This window comes from Canis aureus, chromosome 4 (assembly GCF_053574225.1).
Source record: "Canis aureus isolate CA01 chromosome 4, VMU_Caureus_v.1.0, whole genome shotgun sequence".
Taxonomy (NCBI): domain Eukaryota; kingdom Metazoa; phylum Chordata; class Mammalia; order Carnivora; family Canidae; genus Canis; species Canis aureus.
This window is the reverse complement of record NC_135614.1, coordinates 82,362,075-82,384,072: the sequence shown is the minus strand read 5'-3', so window position 1 is coordinate 82,384,072 and position 21,998 is coordinate 82,362,075. Positions and strand designations below refer to the sequence as shown.

Genomic DNA, 21,998 nt, shown 5'->3' with positions numbered 1-21,998 from the left:
CTGTCATAAAGGGAAAGTTTGATACATGTGACTACATTAGAATCAAGAAAGCTACTCACCATTAAGTATCAAGTCATAACTTGATAAGATTCAAGTTTCAATAAATACATTATATTTCTACTGACATTATACATCTTTTTCCTCCAAAATATGCTCCTTTGTTCAATGTTTTATTGTTCATGATTCTCCTTTCATCTCTTTTATTAAATAAAAATGCAATGCATGCTATCATCTCTTGAATTTTCTCTGTTTTACATTCTGTGCTCATTTATTTATTTTTTTTGAAGACCTTTAAACTAGTCGAATAATCTGTGATAGTTGGAAATTTGGTTTATAAACAAATTTTAAGCAATATTTTTTCTTTCTGTGTCTACATTATAGAAAAAATATAAGAAAATAATTTCCTGTGTGCTATCAATATACCCAAGTTCCTATGGTTCTAAACTTTTAAGATGAATTCTTACCTTCTGCTTTGGAAAAGCACATTTGAATTTAATACTCCTGTGGTAAATGGTTTGGCATTTTCTTCCCTAATAGGAGAATCTTCTCACAAAGGCAAAGCCCCATCATAGCCAGTCTAACAGTTTGTGAGGGCTGCCATAACAAAGTACCATAGATTGGATGGTTTAAACAACAGAAATTTATTTTCTCACAGGAAGGCAAAAAATCTGTTATCAAGGTATTGACAGGGTTGGTTTATTTTGAGTCCTATGTCCTTGACTTGCAGATCACCATCTTCATGTTCACATGACATTCTTCTTTTATGTCTGTGTCCAAATTTCCTCATCTTATAAGGAAACAAGTCATATCGGATTGGGAAGCAACTTAATGACTTCATTTTAACTTAATTACATTTTTAAAGACTCTATCTCCAAATATGATAACAATTTGAGTTTTATATATACAAGGATATATATATAAATACGGATAAATAAGGATATATATATATATATGTATACATATATACAGCCTTTGACATGTATATGTCATATATATGAGTTTTATATATATATGGATATATATAAATATGGATATATATAAATATGGATTAAAAAGGATATATTAATAAGGATTATAAGGATATATATGGCCTTTGATATATGGCTATAAAACTCAGCCCAGGATAGATGAGATGTTTCATTTAACTGGAACATCCCTTTTACTGAGACAGCATTTACAGGGTCCCACACATATAAGATTCTGACTACCTGTCCCTGTCTTATACACACCCAATACCTCATTTCTCTATTTGTGACATAACATAAAAATAGCCTTAACTTTGAAGATATATATTTCTTCCCGAAAAGCACCACCTTGTTAGATAATAGCTCTGTATTTAAGACACTTTTTCACTTATATTCATGGGATTTTTTTATTTTACTTCTCTTGAGAAAGCTTCATATATTATTTAGCAATTTTGTACTTTCACCTGATATGATGCATATATTCTGCTCACTCTAACATCTTGGTAGAGATCAAAGTAAGAACAACACTTGAAAACAATTTGGTGCACTGTTGGGGATTTACCCCAAAGATACAAATGCAATGAAACGCCGGGACACCTGCACCCCGATGTTTATAGCAGCAATGGCCACGACAGCCAAACTGTGGAAGGAGCCTCGGTGTCCAACGAAAGATGAATGGATAAAGAAGATGTGGTTTATGTATACAATGGAATATTACTCAGCTATTAGAAATGACAAATACCCACCATTTGCTTCAACGTGGATGGAACTGGAGGGTATTATGCTGAGTGAAGTAAGTCAGTCGGAGAAGGACAAACATTATATGTTCTCATTCATTTGGGGAATATAAATAATAGTGAAAGGGAATATAAGGGAATGGAGAAGAAATGTGTGGGAAATATCAGAAAGGGAGACAGAACGTAAAGACTGCTAACTCTGGGAAACGAACTAGGGGTGGTAGAAGGGGAGGAGGGCGGGGGGTGGGAGTGAATGGGTGACGGGCACTGGGTGTTATTCTGTATGTTAGTAAATTGAACACCAATAAAAAATAAATTAAAATAAAAAAAAAGAAAACAATTTGGAAATATATGTCAATATCATTGATGATATAGCAAATGAAAAAAGCTAGCTCCAAAATAATATATTTAAGACTGAAATGACCTATCTATCCATCTATCAATCGATCTATCATCTACCTACTGCCAAAATAGGTATAGAGGAAGAAAACTTTTAAAAGGGATAGAAAGAAACTTTTATAATCTAAGACTTAATTGTAGTTAAATCTGGGAGGCTGATGGCAGGATATAAAATTTCCCCTTCTCTGAATGACTCCATTGAGTCCATTTTAACTTTTCAGAATGAACATCTGCATTCTGAGTATACTTACTCTGGACTTTTTTTTTTTAAATAAATTTGAATTATTTTGGCAGAATATGCAACATGTTACAGAAATGTCCATAATCTCGGTAATTCTATGTCTAATAATATGCCATAAAGGAAAGGATAAGACCCAAAAGGCAAATTGTATAAACAAAGAAATTCGTTTCCAAATGCAAAATATTTGAAAAGTCCAAATATTTAATAAAATGGATTACCTATGAATAGTTTGTGTGTGTGTTTAAAAGTTACGTAATTATTAAAGTATTGATTACTTGGTATTTGTAATAGTGATGATATGATATTATGCAAAAATTTAGGCCACTATATGTATAAAAATAAATATGTGTTTGTATAAACATACATATATTTATGTACAAAAATGTAGAGGATGCTACATCAAAACCTTATATATTACTTTTATATTATCACTTTGGTAATAATATAATTGTATGTGTCTTTTCTTGGCTCTTTAAATTTTCTAAAGTTTTTGATAATAGATTTCAGTAGAAGAGCTGATATGCCTCAATTTGATGTGATTATTAAAATTTCCTTAAAATAAGACTACACATGAATTTCATAAAGTGAATACAATAGTTTCTATCTATTCAACAGATAGATTACAAAAAGATGCATAGAATGTCACAGAATGTCATAAAAATCTAATAAGCTTCTGTTTTACAGAATGTCATAAAAATCTAATAAATTTCTGTTTTACAAAGTCTAGAACCATTTACTTAAACAAGGCTAACTGTACTAAGGAAACAGAACTAATCAGGCAAGGCAAAGGTTCAAAACATTGGACCTCTCAAACAAAATGGCCTCAAGGCTAGTGGAATTTTTTTCTATTGGCAAAAACTATTACTTTTGCTATTTAATATTTAAAACAGTGATTAGGTCATCAGAATAGCCACTAATGGAAGCTATGTTTTATGTAATCTGTTTTAAAACCACTGGCCAAAGTAAATTTGAGCAGAATGTGCAGGAAAAAAAAGATGGAGAAAGAGGGAAGAAGGAGGAGAGAGAAGAAGAAGAAGAAAGAAGAAAAGAAGAAGAAGAAGAAGAAGAAGAAGAAGAAGAAGAAGAAGAAGAAGAAAAGAAGAAGAAGAAGAAGAAGAAGAAGAAGAAGAAGAAGAAGAAGAAGAAGAAGAAGAAGAAGAAGAAGAAGAAGAAGAAGAAGAAGAAGAAGAAGAAGAAGAAAAATGTGATAACTTGCTGCCGGGGCTTTGTCTCCTTGAAGTTTGTAGCCTGCTTTCTCCTGCTGCATCATTCAACAGAGAAGCTACCTCCTTGTATACTTAATGGTATTCTATAATAACTCTTTTCTAGGAATCCAAAACGCTCTTAACAACAGAGGTAACCAAATACATTGTCAGCTAAGATTTGATTTTAGATATTTATAAAGTAGTATGACATATTATTTTTTAAAAATCCTTTATACAGTGCTGATATTCAGCCGGCACAAGACTATATCCATATTGGTTTTTAAAATATTAAAATTATTTATTTAGGTAAATAGTTACTCCTCCAGCTCCCAAATCCATACATCTGCCTATGCCATTATTACACTGAGTCTTGGCTGGTCCTCTGGCATCTACAGTACCGCTCCACAGTTCAGCAACCAAATTGTTAATTCTGAGTACAGAGGCTCCCTGGCTCATACCCCAACACCATGGTAAATGGATATTCTCATTTATTAGTGAGTATGTGGTACTAGTTGATTTGAATTCCAGCCCTTATATGTAGTTAATGTACCTCCAATTCTATCTACAAGAGATAGAAGAGGTTTTCACTTTTGACCCCTCTCCCTTTGAGGTCCCCCTTTGTAGTGAACTCATGTACAACAATAGTCTCATTTAACTCTATAATGAACATTTAGCAATGTCTAAGCGCCTATAACTTACTTGGGACAAAATAATTTAGCCTGGAAACATAACAGCTTGGCCACTAGAGTTTACAAATAGGTTCTGCTTATTAATTGACTAAGAGCTGAGGTAGCTGGAGTGTAAGCATGGCTACACCGAATTCCAGCAGGTAGGAATACTTAGGAGGATTTCCTCCCTATTATTTTTTACTACGTACCTACCTGGATAGAATCCAGCCTGGATCCTTGTCAACCAGGAATCTGATAGTAGCTGAGAAGTCTCCATCCTAATCTTACTTACAGGTCTGGAACCTGATTCTTTTCTGATACTACTAGCATGGCTGTCCTTTTTTTTTTTTTTTTTTTTTTTTTTGACATTCATTTGTGCTCAATGATACCCTCTCTTTAAATTTTGTTTTAAGATAGGAGAATACCATGATTTTGAAAGTGAAAATTGATGATATTTATGAAATGTGATTGGGCTACCCAGTTATACAAGGCAGCTTAAATATCCAAATTAAAGGAGAGAGTGAAAATGATTTTTGATATTGTGAATTTAAGCTTTACATATCTTACAAATGCTAATCATGGCAGAGGTGACAAGAATATAGGAGGAATGAACGGTTTCATGAAATAATGGATATTTGTACGCATCTTGGAATGCTAAAAGTGCTGTAACTACATAGTATGTAATCAAAAATGGTATTTAACATATCCTCATTGTGTATTCCAGGGCTCTTCTTTCTATAAGAATGCATATCCATTTCCTAAATGAATAGTGAAAGAAAGATTGATGTACTTACACACACATATGCCAGAACATACCTTTTTCCAAAACTAAAACACAGACCACTGGGAGAAAAATGTTTTAGCTTAATGACCAGTGAGGAACATCCTGTTCAGTTTTTAGTCAAACTATTGAGATAAAACTCTAATATGAAATTATTCCTGCATAAATTATTTATTGGTTTCATACACCTGCAACTTCTTATGAAAGGAAACATTTGAAATATAATTATCGATAGGTAAGAGAGATTCATGTAGAAAACATGGAAATTCAAGGAAATTATGATATAATTATTGCAAATATCTGATTTTACACCAAATATAGACCCATTACTGTAGTCTTTTTTTTTAAGATTTCTCTTATTTGTTTATTTGAGAGAGAGAGAATAAAGGGAAGAGCAGAGGGAGAGGGACAAGTAAACTCCACACTGAGTGCCAAGCTCAATGTGGGACTCAATCCCAGAGCCCCAAGATCATGACCTGAGCTGAAGTCAAAGGTTGGTTGCTTAACTGACTAACCACCCACACACCTCTGTAGTTTTCTGTTTTTGTTTTAAAGTTCTCTTGATAACATTTCATTAATCTGGAACTAAAGATAAATATACATATAATACTCGGGCATTGGAAGACAAATGGTTAGCAAGAGAGATTTGATGCTTCCATTCATGTGACTAAAGCACAATATTGTCATGGTGTAATATGAAGAACCCTTGACCTGCCATTACTCTATAAAATTTTGGGGTACTTATACACAGAGGAAGCAAAATAGGAAAGCCTTTACTCTCCCCAAATATTTATCACTAGTTAAGAATCCATTTATAATGTCAGTGTAGGGGCACCTGGGTGCTTCAGTCAGTTAAGTGTAAAACTCTTGATTTCTGTTTGTGTCATGATCTCAGGGTCACAGGATCAAGCTCCACTTTGAGCTCCATGATCAGCAGCGAGTTGGCTTGAGACTCTCTCTCTCTCCTTCTTTTACCTTCCCTTCCACTCTCTCTCTTTCTGAAACAAATATATCTTTAAAATAAAATAAACTAGGATCACCTGGGTGGCTCAGTGGTTGAGTGTCTGCCTTTGGCTCAAGTCATGATCCCAGGGTCCTAGGATCGAGTCCCTCATCAGGCTCCCCACAGGGAGCTTGCTTCTCCCTCTGCCTGTGTCTCTGCCTCTCTCTGTGTGTCTCTCATAAATAAATAACATCTTTAAAAATAAATAAATAAAATGCTGGTGTAGAAATGTGACAAATTCAATCAGAAGGAGACATTTTAGGCTAATTAATGATGTGTTACAACTAAAGAAACAAAAAAAAAAAAACCCAAAGAGTCACTGTTCCTCCATTTTGCCCACCTGACTCTCTTTGTTATCTCTGCAACCTGAGCAGACAGTGCGGTTGAGCTACAAAGGAGTGCATGAACATTTATTTCCATATTTCAGGAAAAACTGGTAGAGACATAGGCCCATCCTGAGTAGATACAAGGGCAAAGACCTCCTGCTCGCCTTTAAGGAAGCTTTACATTTGTCTTTGCAGAGGAGAAAAGGGAGATGTAGCACTTAGAATTGTTTTTAAACAATTAATAACTTTAAAAAATCTGTGCACCAAAGACTATGGTCAAATTCAAAGTTTGAGAGTTTGGACAATCCAAATAAACCCTCTTCTTAAAGTGTGAGGTTTAGCAGTGGAAGTAGAGATGGTGGTTTTATGTCACATCCTATTAACAATTTCTGGTGAGTTAACTGGTACGGGTAACTAAACTTAGAAATACAGGCTACAGCCAGATGACTAAGCATCATAAATTCTAGAAAGCACAGTCAGATTTCAACCTACTGGTAATAGAAAATGACTGAATGACTTTGAACAGAGGACTTACATGATATAAAGGGGTAATTAATAAAATTAACAGAAATGTGCTAGATGGGTTGGTGTGGAAAGATATTGAGAGTGAGAAGTATATTCATCTTGAACACCTAGGATCTTTCGCTTTTTTTCTTTGTGAGCCTATTGTACATATTTTTATTTGTTTCTTTGCAGCTTTGTTCAATGTGCCATAAATAAATTTTTCTTATTTGTACCATTATGTTGCCTCACATTCTATATAATTACATTAACTAAGTCCAATTTATATTTATTTATCATCTTTGATTTTCATAATTACTATCTGGCCTATTTATCCATATCATGATGCTTGACTGAACAGCATAGAAAACTCCCCCTGTAATCTTTGGGCTTAACACTGCTGTATCACAGACATGTTTTCCTATTGCTTTATCATGCAGGGTATCTATTTATACAGTAGGCAGTTACTATAAAGTTAAACAAAATGACAGATTGGTGGGAAAGTAACCTCTACTAAGTTATCATAAGAGTAAGTTAGGTAGGGCAGCCTAGGTGGCTCAGTGGTTTAGTGCCACCTTCAGCCCAGGGCCTGATCCTAGAGACCCAGGATCGAGTCCCATGTTGGGCTCCCTGCATGGAGCCTGCTTCTCCCTCTGCCTGTGTCTCTGCCTCTCTCTCTCTCCTTGTGTCTCTCATGAATAAATAAATAAAAACCTTAAAAAAAAAAGAATAAGTTAGGTAGGGTAACCTGGGTGGCTCAGTCGGTTAAGTGTCTGACTCTTGATTTCAGCTTAGTCCATGATTCCAGTGTTGTAGGATCAAGCCCTTTGTCAGGCACCCCACTCAGCAAGGAGTCAGCTTAAGATTCTCTCTTTCTCTCTTTCCCTCTGCCCCTCCCCCCTAAAATAAATAAATAAACCTAAAAAAAGTAAATAAGTTAGATAGGATTGCACCTTTAAAAGTTCTTTACAAAGAAATATAAGAAAAAAATATTATTCATACTTGAATTTGCCCTTCAATCATATTCTATACATACGGTAACTTATGTAAGACTTCAATTTATTTCATCAGTAGCAATTATCTAGATGACTATTATAGAATACATAGAAAATTCAACCAAACCAAAATGGAAACCTATAAATTATACATGGTCCAGTAGTCAGATGTAGCTCGATGTTTTGGGGTGTATCTTCGTCTATGTCTATGAGAAACATTGATGTTGTCTACAACAAAGACTATAGGTGTATATATAAAGCCAAATCTTGCATATTTTAAAAACTTTTGAAATCCAAAATTACTCCATGAGCATAATGTATATAATCAAAACATGCCTGCAGCATAAATTTTAGCTCCTGAAATTTTTATTCATGTGAATCTCAATTTAAGTAGCCATTTAATATTAGATATTTGTACTATATTCTTCTACTTATAAACTATAATAAGTAAACTATATTGTACCCTTGTCTTGTAATGAAATATTTATTCATATACTCAATTACTTGTTATTGTTAAATCCCTAGGCATAGATTTATAAGGTCAAAGAGAATGCATATTTTTTGTGACTTTTGCATTTGTCAGACACCAAAAAGCTATATTTTTTTCATTCAAATTCTTCAGGCACTTTAACCTCTAAATATTTATCTATCAATGATGACAATAATTATTGAATCTATGTATTTATAAGCAACAAGAAGAAGAAAAAGAAAAAAAGCACCTACCTATATACAAATAAAACAAAGAAGGAATTGGTAAACATATTTTTTTAATTTAAATTCAATTTAGTTAATATACACTGTATTATTAGTTTAGGGGTAGAATTCAGTCACTCATTAGTTGTATTTAACACCCAGTGTTCATTACCTTGAGTACCCCCCTTAATGCTCATCACCCAGTTACCCCATCTCCCAACTCATCTCTCCTCCCACAACCCTGTTTGTTTCCTGGAGTTACAAGTCTGTTTTATGGTTTACCTTTCTCTCTTGTCCCACTTGACGTTCATCTGTTTTGTTGTTTAAATTGCACATGAGTGAAATCATATAGTATTTGTTTTTCTCTGACTTATTTTGCTTAGCATAATACCCTCTAGTTCCATCCATGTTGTTACAAATGGCAAGATTTCACCCTTTTTGATGGCTAAGAAATATTTTATATAGATATAGATATACATATATCTCACATCTTCTTTATCCATTCATCTGTTGATAGACATCTGGGCCCTTTCCGTATTTTGGCTATTGTGGACATTATTACTATAAACAATGGGATGTATGTGCCCCTTCAAATCACTATATTTGTTTCTTTTGGATAAATACCTAGTAGCACAATTTTTAAGTCATAGGGCGGCTCTATTTTTAACTTTTTGAGGAAACTCCATGTTTTCCAGAGTGGCTGCACCAGTTTTTGCTCCCACCAACAGTGTCAGAATTGGTAAGCATCTTATATTTTAAATGGGATTGTTTCAGATAGAAATAAAGTTAGTTTGTCATATAAAGTTAGTTTAGTCTCTTTTACTATTTGTCTGGACTGTTTTATTTTTATTTATTTTATTGATTTAGGGTTATATGTCAAATTGATGGACATGTGATATGTAAACACGGTTTACCAAATTGCCTATTGTCTATCTTCATTTTGATGCTATTTCATTTATAAATTTCTCTCCTCCTCTCCCTGATGTTTCTTCATTCTTCATCTCTTGGGTTAAAAGTTACTCTCAGAAAAGAAAGAGAAGCATGCTCTGAACAACTGCTGAATAATATTGATTCTGTTATGTTTACTACAGCAAAAGTTAATGTTTTTTGTAACACTCCTCACAGTGTGCAACCATATATTTGTGTGTGGTGCGCTGTCAATTTGATTGATTAATTTCCATTTTTCTAATTAGTTTGTACCCTTTTTTGAGAATGGGAAATTGGCTATATTTTGTTATTCAACAAATAATTCAGTGTAGGAAACACTGTAGGTATCAAGTACCTTGAAGAACTTCAAGGCTGAATTTCAAGGGTGAGATCTGCCAACAGATAACATTATTATAACCACTATGCTAGAACTCAGGAACAGGACACCAGATCCTTGGAAATCTGTGTAAAGAGAACACAGAATATTGCCTTAGAGACTCTGGTGGAGGGGGAAAGGGTTAATACAACAGACACTTATTAGTCTTTTTCCTACATGACCTTTCTATGCCATTTGATAGTGCAGACTTCACTTCTTACAAATCTTTCCTTCCTTGGCTTCCTTAATTCACTATTTTGTATTCTTTTCCCCAAACTCCTTATCTCAAGTGAATTTCTTCTTATTTAATATAGTTATACATGATTGGTAGAAGGTAAAGAGTCATTATTTAAGTTCATAGCTTATATATACCTTTACATCATCAAACCCTGATGCAAGGGGGACAAAACCCCACAATAAAAAAAATCAGGATGCTTTTGTGTAGAATAAATGCTTAAAATATTTAGAATTTTTTTTTAGTATTTTAGAATTTTTAAATGGAATTCCCAAGACTGATAAAAATATGATTGTAATATATGGAGTTATCAGTAATATGTGTAATAATAACTGTGTAAGCAATACGAGGGATTTTTTTTCCAGATTACTAATATAACCTTGCCTGTAGTGCTCCAGTGAAAACTCTTGGGAGTCTAGGAAGCTGAATCAATGTATCTTAAATTAAGAACTTAAAATTTGATTACTGACAGTGGTTTCAGGAATGACAGTGATGGGAGGAAGTCGTAGGCCGCATCTGGGCTTGGGCAGGAAGGGCTGGAATCAACCTGGATTCCATTCTTTGCCTGATGGTTTCTATCGCCAGTCATCCCTTGGAAAGCAATTTAGAGCACCCCTCACCCAGCAGCATCCAACCAATTATAGGCTTACACAGACCCTCGGCCACTTCACTCCTCAGGGAATCACTGAGTTGTGTATTTTATTGTGGCTTTCTGATTTTCCTCAACACGATTAAGCTACAGTCCACACAAAATTATATTTTGATAACAGAACATAACCTCGATAAACTGCCTTTTCTTGATGTCTCTTTTCCTCACTCCTAAGGTCAGATTTCCTTCACCAACAAAATAATTGAATTACGTGCAGAGCCTTACCCCAGGGTCTGCTTTTGAAGCAATCTCAAACTGAACATAAACCCTCAGTGGAGGTGGGATGGGAGAGTTCTAGCATGTGTTTGTGATGTTTCTGCCATTCCAGACTTCTCTTCTAAGATACCTGTGAATGAGTAAAGATGTCATTATTTCACTCACAACCTAATAGATTTAAATCCTACTTTCCAAATAAAGGTATCTAGTGGAATTTATTAGATATATTTAAATATTGAGTAGTTTATAATTGATTATTTGTAAGGGGATTTTTAAATTTTTTTTTAGCAAAGGATGTTTGATTCCTTCTGTGTATTATCCTCTTTTGTAACTAGTTTCAGAGAATTAAATGTATTTGCCATAAAGAATTTCTCAGTGATTCTAACAAGATAAGATACTAGGTAGCCAGGCTATGTAAACTTCATTAAAAGGAGCGTTACTTATATTACACAGAGAATTATCTAAGCCATAATTTTTGTCATCAGAGCTTGTAAATAAAATAAAATTAATACAATTAAAATTAATAACATCACACATTTGTGTGAATGGACGTGTATTTGAATTTTAGAATTTTTTTCAGAATTTTTGGAGACATATTTGATAAATAAAATACACTATCATTTCTGGTCACTTACACTATGAATAATTATGTGAAGATTTAAGTACATGTATTTAAAATTAATTTAAATGTATTAATTAAAGATTAATGATGGACATATTAGATATCTATCTTCTTGAGCTCTCATAAATGTTCATGTCCTGAATATTTTCAACTGTATTGGGCTTATAGAAAGTAACAAATTAATAATGAAACTGTGAGATCGGATTTTCTTTTTTTTTTTAATTTTTACTTTAAATATGTTAAAGTAAAGGGAAACTATGGAGATTATCTAATCTATAATCTGCTTATTCTAATTTCTGAAAGAGAAAGAACTGAGTCACCTTCCTTATGACTGAATGGCATATAATAGCTAGGAGAGATAAATTTGTATTTTACACAGCAGAAATATTCCTCATGGTAAGCAAGAGTACAGATTTTCTATTTTGGGGCCTTGTCAAGTTCACAACTTTAAGTGTTTTTAAATGAATCATCAAATACAAGAGGCACCCATTGTTAAAAATAGTAAGAATTAAGTCCTTAATTATGACATGGGGTTCCACAGACCCAGTGTCAGAATCCGGTATTTATTTATTTATTTATTTTTAAGATTTTATTTATTTATTCATAAAAGACACAGAGAGAGAGAGAGAGAGAGACAGAGACAGAGACAGAGACAGAGACACAGGCAGAGGGAGGAGCAGGCTCCATGCAGGAAGCCCGACGTGGAACTCAATCCTGGGACTCCAGGATCAGGATCTGGGCTGAAGGTGGTGCTAAACCACTGACCCACCTGGGCTGCCCAGAATCTGGTATTTAATGTAAAATAAAAATTGCATGACATTTGTTAAAAACAACATAGAAGACTTTAGTTAAGACTATTGCAATAGAAGTCAAAGTTATTTTTAATAACTTGTGAACTAATGGAAAAGTAATGGAGGACTTGAAAGAGGGTATGCTTAGTGTGATTTAGGCCATCCCTGAATGCTGATTGTAACTTATCAAAACAAGGTTCCTAGCTCCCCCCCAAAACTGGAAGATTTATTATCTTTTGTGATGATTGGATTTCAAAGGGATGACCCCTAGGTACAGGAGAAAGATATTCCTGGGTTGTAGAAGATTTACATCTTTTTTTTTCCCCCTCCACATTGTTATTTAAATTCCTGTTAGTTAACATATACTGTAATATTAGGTTTGGGAGTAGGATTTAGTGATTCATCACTTACATACAACACCCAGCGCTCATCACAAGTGCCCTCTTAATGCTCATTTAACCCATCCCGCCATCTCCTCTGTTATCCACAGAGAACAAACTGATACAAGATCTTAAAGGGACAGATAAATAATTTATATTGGGAAGTTTCTAATGTGAATGCTCTATGAAAAGGGAAGTTAGAGACCTCCAGCCACAAAGAAGCCTGTCTAAAGTTTAAACAAGCTAAAGGGAACTAACTGTGATCTTGGTCATCATTTAAGAGAATTGAACATGCTATCATGTATTCAGCTTTGTAATTAATAATAATTTTTGTGTGTAAAACATACACACACATCCATTATTTTGTTATTGTAGAGGTGACCATCTTGAATGATACACTACTAAGATATTATAGGTCTATGTTTGTATTTGCTGATCAAAGATCAGCAACTAATCATAAAAACTGACCACACTGGATTCTTAACACAAGGTTTCATAAAGTTAGTTATAGAAATGTATTACTAGTAAGAGTGTTCTCAAATTCATAAATTACTGGACTAGGTCATCAGTTTATTTATTTATTTTTTTTATTTTTTATTTATTTATGATAGGCACACAGTGAGAGAGAGAGAGAGAGGCAGAGACACAGGCAGAGGGAGAAGCAGGCTCCATGCACCGGGAGTCCGATGTGGGATTCGATCCTGGGTCTCCAGGATCGCGCCCTGGGCCAAAGGCAGGCGCCAAACCGCTGAGCCACCCAGGGATCCCAAGGTCATCAGTTTAAAAATAAGAAGTGACTACCTAGAAATTTCTTTAGTATTCTAGCTCCTTCCCTTACCCTCCTCCCTTCTCCCCAAGTCTTTGACTCACTACTACTTGTCTCTTGCCTTTTTTAGTAGCTAGCCATGGCCAAGGAGTTCTCTAATGCTCTCTCTCTTTCTCTTGCTCTCTCTCTCTTTTTAACATGGAATTGTATGACTAAGGAATCCAGTCACCAAGACTGTGTCCTTTCCTGGCCCATCATAAATACAATTCCCACACAGAACATTTATTATACACTATAATATAGGTTGCTGCTAAAGCCAGCTATATACTCATACAAAAAAGTGACAACTAATTAGCATGAAGGAAAAACATTGCATTCTTGTATACTTTCATTTTACCTAGTATTATTAATGGTTCTATTGAAAGAAAATATTTTATAATATTTGTTCTCATGGTAACTTTCTCTAAATATATAAAGAGAGGCAAATGATTACTCGTTTTTATTCATTTAATATTCAGTGTGTTCACTTGCCAAAGCACAAAGGCCAGAAAAGGAATTAACCTTTGCTCTTAGTTTGATAGGAATGGAACTAAAATAAGAACCACCTAGCATTAATATTATTAAGTTGAAGCTGCTGAGAAGACAGATGAAAGCTTTAAAATAACCCCAGCTGGTTCTGGTATATCCCTCTCCAGACAAAAATGCCAGCCTGTTTAGTTCAAAGATCATTAGTTCCCTTATTTGACAATTTGGGATTTTACATCTCATAATGTGAGAAATGCACTGTGTTATCTAACAGAGTGTGTGACCCTGGGCTAATTAAAAGGTACACATGAGCAGGGCAGGGTGAAGCAACCCTGCTTCATTACAAGTGGTGGTTGTTCCCTGGAGGCAGAAACATCAGAAGATTCCTGGAAGGAGTCCAAGACATCAGTCAAAGGCAACGTGCTTCCCAGATAGCAAGGCCACTGAATGGGATTGCAGCACTGGGAACTATTTAATCCGAGTGTGGCTTTTTATTTGTTTGTCAGATTGGTGAAATAGGAGACCTCAGAGGGAACTAAACCTGCAAGCAGAAACTGAATGTGACCTTTGCAGCTGACTGGCTAGACTTGCTTTGGGTTGGGGGGATGGGGCTGTTTTTAGTATTTTTATATTCTTTCACCTTTTTTTTTTTTTTTTAAGTGGAACATGACGTATTAATGGAAAAGAAGAACATGGAAGTATAGAGACTCCTTGAAGACTGTGTTTCCATTCCATGGCTCCTTTACCTCCCAGGCTAGTACTGTGTTTTTGCTCCTATCTTATTTATTTTTTTAATAATAAATTTATTTTTTATTGGTGTTCAATTTGCCAACATACAGAATAACACCCAGTGCTCATCCCGTCAAGTGCCCCCTTCAGTGCCCGTCACCCAGTCACCCCCACCCCCCGCCCTCCTCCCCTTCCACCACCCCTAGTTCGTTTCCCAGAGTTAGGAGTCTTCATGTTCCGTCTCCCTTTCTGACATTTCCTACCCATTTCTTCTCCCTTCCCTTCTATTCTCTTTCACTATTATTTATATTCCCCAAATGAATGGGAACATATAATGTTTGTCCTTCTCCGATTGACTTATTTCTGCTCCTATCTTATATTCTAACTGAAACCCAAGCACTCAAGGAGAACAAGATCATGCCTTTGATAAGACTGGGGCTATAAAGAGTCAGACAGGTAGCCTAAACTCTTGTCATAATTCCAACTCCAGGAATGTCTTCAACAAAAGTAATCCGTCTATGCACAAGTTTAAACATTTCAGAATTATATGTAAAAATGAGGAATGTAAGTTAAAAACTTCTCAAAAGGAGGAAATTAAAAAAAAATATTAGAGAGAGAATGTATAATTTTTCATTTATATATATATAAATATCATGTATTTATTTATAGTTACATGTAAGAAATTATTATTATTATTATAAGTTGCTAATATATTTAGTAGTGGGGCAATTTATAAATAATTCTGTTCTTTTTTGTAATATATGTGCTATATATAATGTATTTTATAATATAAATGTATATATTATAAATACACATGCACGCAAAGAAACATACAACAAACACTGATACATATATAAAGATTACTGAAATAGAAGGGGGGAAGTAAGACTGAGGACATTTGTATATTTATGCATGTAGATGTATTTAATTAATGTTCTATAGGGGTACACATGCATAAATGGAGTTGCATAGGCAGAAAGTTTGATAATTTATATCCACTTTAATTTAGATTTTCAAAAGGTAGATTAAATTTGTAAATAAAGAAAATATAACAGAAAACTACAAACAACCACAACAAAAAACAATTTGGCTTTGTTTCTTTTGAGAAACAAAAATAAATAATAAATAATTAAATAAATATTTAAAGGCCCCGATCTTTTCCTAAATTTTCACAGTAAAATCTAATTTCCCCCCCTTGTTTACCCACTTCAGTATATTCTTTCATTTGAACGATCCCCAGAGTTTTCTTTGAATTATACTTTTCATCAAGAGGTATAGTTAGGTGGTTAAAATAAAAAGTTAGCTTCAGTGTATAGCTCCTAATAAAAAGATGGTTATTTGATTCACCTTATGCATGTACACAGACATTCCATTCTCTTAATGTTGACCAAAGACTTTGTTTCTAGTATTGGAGTCCACACTCAAAATAGGTTTATATTGTCTCTCTTGTATGCTTAGAAGAATTTTTAGTAACCAATTTCACTTTCCCCAATGCAATGGGAGAAATTTGTTACATTTTTTAAATACCTTGCAAGAAGTTACTGTGGCCAAGTTCAAAAAGGGTGTTGCCTGTGTTCTCCTCTAGGATTTTGATGGAATCTTGTCTCACATTTAGATCTTTCATCCATTTTGAGTTTATCTTTGTGTATGGTGAAAGAGAGTGGTCTAGTTTCATTCTTCTGCATGTGGATGTCCAATTTTCCCAGCACCATTTATTGAAGAGACTTTCTTCTAGTGGATAGTCTTTCCTCCTTTATCGAATATTAGTTGACCATAAAGTTGAGGGTCCACTTCTGGATTTTCTATTCTGTTCCATTGATCTATGTGTCTGTTCATCAAGATCAGAAGCTTTTGCATAGCAAAGGATACAGTCAACAAAACTAAAAGACAACCTACAGAATGGGAGAAGCTATTTGCAAATGACCTATCAGATAAAGGGCCAGTTTCAGTTTCCAAGATCTATAAAGAACTTCTTAAACTCAACACCAAAGAAACAAACAATCCAATCATGAAATGGGCAAAAGACATGAACAGAAATCTCACAGAGGAAGACACAGACATGGCAAACAAGCACATGAGAAAATGCTCTGCATCACTTGCCATCAGAGAAATACAAATCAAAACCACAATGAGATCCCACCTCACACCAGTGAGAATGGGGAAAATTAACAAGGCAGGAAACCACGAATTTCAGAGAGGATGCGGAGAAAAGGGAACCCTCTTACACTGTTGGTGGGAATGGGAACTGGTGCAGCCACTCTGGAAAACTGTGTGGAGGTTCCTCAAAGAGTTAAAAATAGACTTGCCCTACGACCCAGCAATTGCACTGTTGGGGATTTACCCCAAAGATACAGATGCAATGAAACGCCGGGACACCTGCCCCCCGATGTTTATAGCAGCAATGGCCACAATAGCCAAACTGTGGAAGGAGCCTCGGTGTCCATAGAAAGATGAAAGGAGGATCCCTGGGTGGCGCAGCAGTTTAGCGCCTGCCTTTGGCCCAGGGCACGATCCTGGAGACCCGGATCGAATCCCACGTCGGGTTCCCGGTGCATGGAGCCTGCTTCTCCCTCTGCCTGTGTCTCTGCCTCTCTCTCTCTCTCTCTCTCTCTCTCTGTGTGACTATCATAAATAAATAAAAATTAAAAAAAAAACTCTAAAAAAAAAGAAAGATGAAAGGATAAAGAAGATGTGGTCTATGTATACAATGGAATATTCCTCAGCCATTAGAAACGACAAATTCCCACCATTTGCTTCAACGTCAATGGAACTGGAGGGTATTATGCTGAGTGAAATAAGTCAATTGGAGAAGGACAAACATTATATGGTCTCATTCACTTGGGGAATATAAAAAATAGTGAAAGGGAATATAAGGAGAAAAAATGAGTGGGAAATATCAGAAAGGGAGACAGAACATGAGAGACTCCTAACTCTGGGAAACGAACTGCGGGTGGTGGAAGGGGAGGAGGGCAGGGGGTGGGGGTGGCTGGGTGACGGGCACTGTGGGGGGCACTTGACGGGATGAGCACTGGGTGTTATTCTGTATGTTGGCAAATTGAACACCAATAAAAAATAAATTTATTATTTAAAAAAACATTTTTGAAATACCTTGGTCTCATCCTTTAAGAAGAGTTTTGTATCTTTGCCTTCAATCATATCTTATGCTTATCGCACACCATCTTGTCATTAATTATGCTGACTCACTTTTATTGCTTCCAAAGCACCTAATTTTCTTAATAGAAACTATTTTTCTTAATGTTCTTATGTGTTAATTTAATATTTAATTAATTCATATAATTAGAAACAGCAGTAAAAGGGCCTTGAATAGGCTTAGAAACAGAAATTAGTTCTCTCGTGACAAGCATGCAACTAAAAATGGGGAGAAGCATATGACTCTGGGAAACAGTCACAAGCTTCATTTGACAATATTGGGAGATATTTTTTGTTGTTGTCACAACTGTGTGGGAGGATGGGTGCTATTGGCATAGCAGGGATGCTGCTAAACATTTCACAGAGCACAGGAAAGACCCCACTCCAAGGGACAGCCTGTCAATAGTGCCACCATTGAAATATCCTGTTTTATCAAGAATAGAGAACTGCTAAGCCTCTGAGTCATTTAATAGGAAAAGATGTTGAAAATGTTATCATTTCACCTGCAACTATTTGTTGGCTTCCTGAGAGAAGTGAAGAAGCCATATTTCCTTCAAACTTTCATACTCCATATAAAAGTAAACATTAGGCTGTACATAGCAAGTGTTCAATAAATTTCTGTTACAATGATGAAAATTGCAAAAGTAATTTTGAGACCAGCCAAAGGAGAGACACAAAAAATTACCACCATGAGAATAAAGATGTGGCATATGAAACCCTTAAAGTGAAAAAGTGGAATAAGTCCAGAATATGACATAAAAAAGTGTCTTGTAATCATTTGTGAACAGAAGACTTTTCTATTACAGGCTCTTAAATTTAAAACAACCTGAAAATATGATTTTAAAGATGTTTTCTTTCTAACAAGAAAGCAGATTTTGAATATGTCATTTTAGAAGTTTATAAGCATGGGGGCAGATGCACAATATAATTTCTTGTGATTAATCTGAAATGCTGCTAAATTTAACCTTGCTTACACATGAATGAAAGCTATGCAAGGAGGTTGAATTTTTTTTAAATAGAGATAAGTTATATTGAAAATAATTTTAATCTATATAAATCAATAAAAATATGACATTTCTTGAAAAAATTCAAATGATAGTGCATCTCTCTTTGATCGACATTTTTTGCTTTTACTACATTCATAAATACTTTTTTTGAATTGCATTCATTTTATGTTTCCAAAACTCATTATGCTTACTTATGACTATAATATTCATAAAATGAGGAAAACATCTTACCTACTGTATTTGTACTCAGTTTGTTAAAATCTGTAGCTAATTTGGAAAAATGACATACCAGGAGAATTTATATAACAAGGAATCTATTCATTGTTTGCAAAGCAATTGATACAGCAACTAAGACACTCAGCATATTGGCAGAAGGATTAAATAGTCATAGCAGAAGTGCAGTTCATATTTGCTTTAGTAATACTGGTAAAGAGACAGTGTCTATGTGATACTTACTGATGGAGTTTCATTTCTTTCAGCTAAATTATACTCAGTTTTGAAGGAGAATGATTTGAAGAAGTTCTGGTCTTAAGCAAGCTTGTTAGCTAAGCCAGCGGGATAAGGACGGCTAGGTACAGGCAAGAACTAATACGAGGAGAAATTCAAGTAATTAAATTCTGACACCTAATATTGGCTTTGTGTCTGGCCTTTTACTCTTACTACAGTTATTATGCACTTGAATAGGCTGGCATTCATACCAGAGGGGTGCAAAACCTAGCCAAACTTAGGGGCCCTCTGATTACTCCTATGTTTAATATCAGCATACTTTTTTTTTGAGGGGGGTGTCCTTATCTATAAATGATTTTTAGAACATCATTTTGCCTTCTGTTTCTTTAATTATCCCTCTTTAGAAAAAAAAATCTCTCTGCTGTTTTTGGCATCATTCATCTTCAACCAGCTTCCCTCCCTTCCCTAACAGAAATGAACTAAGTTACAGGGAGTTGGTCATTGCACATATTTTAGAATATATTTATAGGCAGGTCACTGGTCTAGTTAAGTACCATAGCATCACAGTTCAGTGTCAAGGTGCCTGAAATACAGGCATAAGGTTCTCTGAGGAGGTATCCTAAGTTCTGGGAGGTATGCATACCCTTAAATGTCATTTTAATTGTAGCACTAACATAATTGCAGAATGTCACATTTATTTTTTAATTTCCATTATCTAATATCTATTGGACCAGGATAGCATTTCCCCTTATTTTCCTGTTCAAGGGATGGAAGTGAGATTTTTAAGCTGGAGGAAGTAAGCCAGATGCTGAACTGAGAACTAAAAGTTTTAGAATACAGTCTCCCCATAGGTGACAGAATGATTTAAAAAGGTGCGAACATAAACAAAAAACTGCTGTGTAGAAGCAACTGAAATGAAAGTAACCACTAGAATCACAAAAATTAAAAAAAAATCTTAAACTATAATTACCAAACCAATTATGAAGTAGGTTTTTTTTAAAGTAACATTAAACAAAGTATGCCATGAATTGGGAATGCAAAAAAGGAAGAGAGAGAGAGAAGGAGAAATGGAAGGAAGACAGTATGAACAGACAGCAGACGCTGATCTCAATGAGCTATGACTTTTTCTGGAGTTTCCCACAGGGTATACATGTCAATAGGACAAACTACATTACAAAACAAACAAAAAATCGAGTTGTTTTAAATATTTGTTCTAAAAATAATGCAAAAGTCCACTGGTGAACTATGCCAGGATATAGGATATTTTCATTCATTTTGGGAAAGGCTTAAGGTGATTTACAAAGCAGGCTGAAAAGCCTTTTTCTTTCTTTTATTCAAACAAGATTCTTATACCTTATCACTACAAATATCAGGAAGGGCCTGACATGGTAAGAAGACTCATTCATTTTAGTAGAAATGATCAAGAAAAATAAAAGTCCAAGAAAAACTGAAACTGAGCCAGAGAAGTCTAGTCTACATAACAAAGGGAAAATTTTCAGTATGTATTATTTATATTTTCAGTATGTATGTATACTCTTTTGGGGGGGTGATGAAGAAGATATAGAGAGGTGGGATAGAGCATAGCATTTCTGAATGACTAAATGAGTATAATATAGCGAGAACATAGAGAATAAGGAAATGAGGCATAATATAAAGAGGAAAATAAAGAAATATTATCTGATATGTTGTTATAAGCTATATTAAAGTTTCCGAGGGTGAGAAGACCAGCAGGAAGGTGGCGGTGGCATAGGAGGACCCTAGAGTTGCCTCATCCTACAAACACAACTAGATAAGTATCAAGTCATCCTAAATACCCCAGAAATTGACCAGAAGACTGACAGAACAAATTCCACAACTAAAGGGAGACAAGAGGCCACACTGAAGAAGGTAGAAAGTATGGAGACATGGTTTAGGGAAGAAATGAATGCTGGCTGCTGTGGAGGAGAGGGATCCATGGTTGCAGAAGAGGACAAGAGAGACGAGCACACAGGGGAATGTGCAAGGAGAATGTTTCTCCATAGCCTTTATCTTGGAAAATGAAAGGGGCTTAATTTCATGAGTTCTTGTAACCAGAGGCACATAAAGCCTGGAGTTTTAAAGGTCAGTGGTCTTGGCTGGGAGGGTACTTGTGTTGCTCTTGGAGAGAAGGCAGGCAAACAACCTGAGGGCCTACAGATCGGAAACAGGGATCTGAAGAATGCCTGGGGCACACAGTGGGGAGATGACCTGCTCTTCTCAGAGTGTGCCCCTGAGACAGCATTCACAGAAAGACCAACCCCAAAGCAAAGGAGCTGTCCAGCATCATTTCTCTACCTTACTTATAGAGCCACCTATGGGAAGCAGGGCAGCATAGACACTGACTGTCTAAGTAGCTTAAACTAAATCCCACCCACTGTACACTGGTGGAAATTCCATCCTCCTTCTTATTTACCTCAGTAAGGGCCTCTCCTCCAGAAGACCAGCACAAACCCTACCCACACTACATCTCTTTGACCAGAGTTTTGCAGAACATCCTTTCCAGTGGAGATGGTGACAAGTCTCATTTCAAAAGCAGACCAAAGCACCCCTCATTAAAACTCACATTTAGACCAGGGACCAAACATCGCCCAAAGTAGGTAAGGAGAACCTCTGCAGACAACTGGCCTGAAGGATAGAAAGCTAGAA

General features: G+C 35.3%; 1 long non-coding RNA gene across 16 annotated transcripts in view; it reads right to left on the bottom strand.

Moving 5' to 3' along the window:
* The window catches only part of LOC144313062 (uncharacterized), a 186,222-nt gene that overhangs the window by 66,824 nt on the left and 97,400 nt on the right, over window positions 1-21,998 (bottom strand). For 3 of the 16 annotated variants that reach the window (XR_013378770.1, XR_013378771.1, XR_013378772.1), the window contains 2 exons: window positions 10,927-11,047; window positions 9,554-9,903 (listed from right to left, as the gene is read on the bottom strand). The exons of 1 other annotated variant lie outside the window; for it this stretch is intronic. This is a non-coding gene — a long non-coding RNA (uncharacterized LOC144313062). 12 more of the 16 variants (XR_013378773.1, XR_013378764.1, XR_013378769.1 and 9 more) reach the window with 10 other exon arrangements.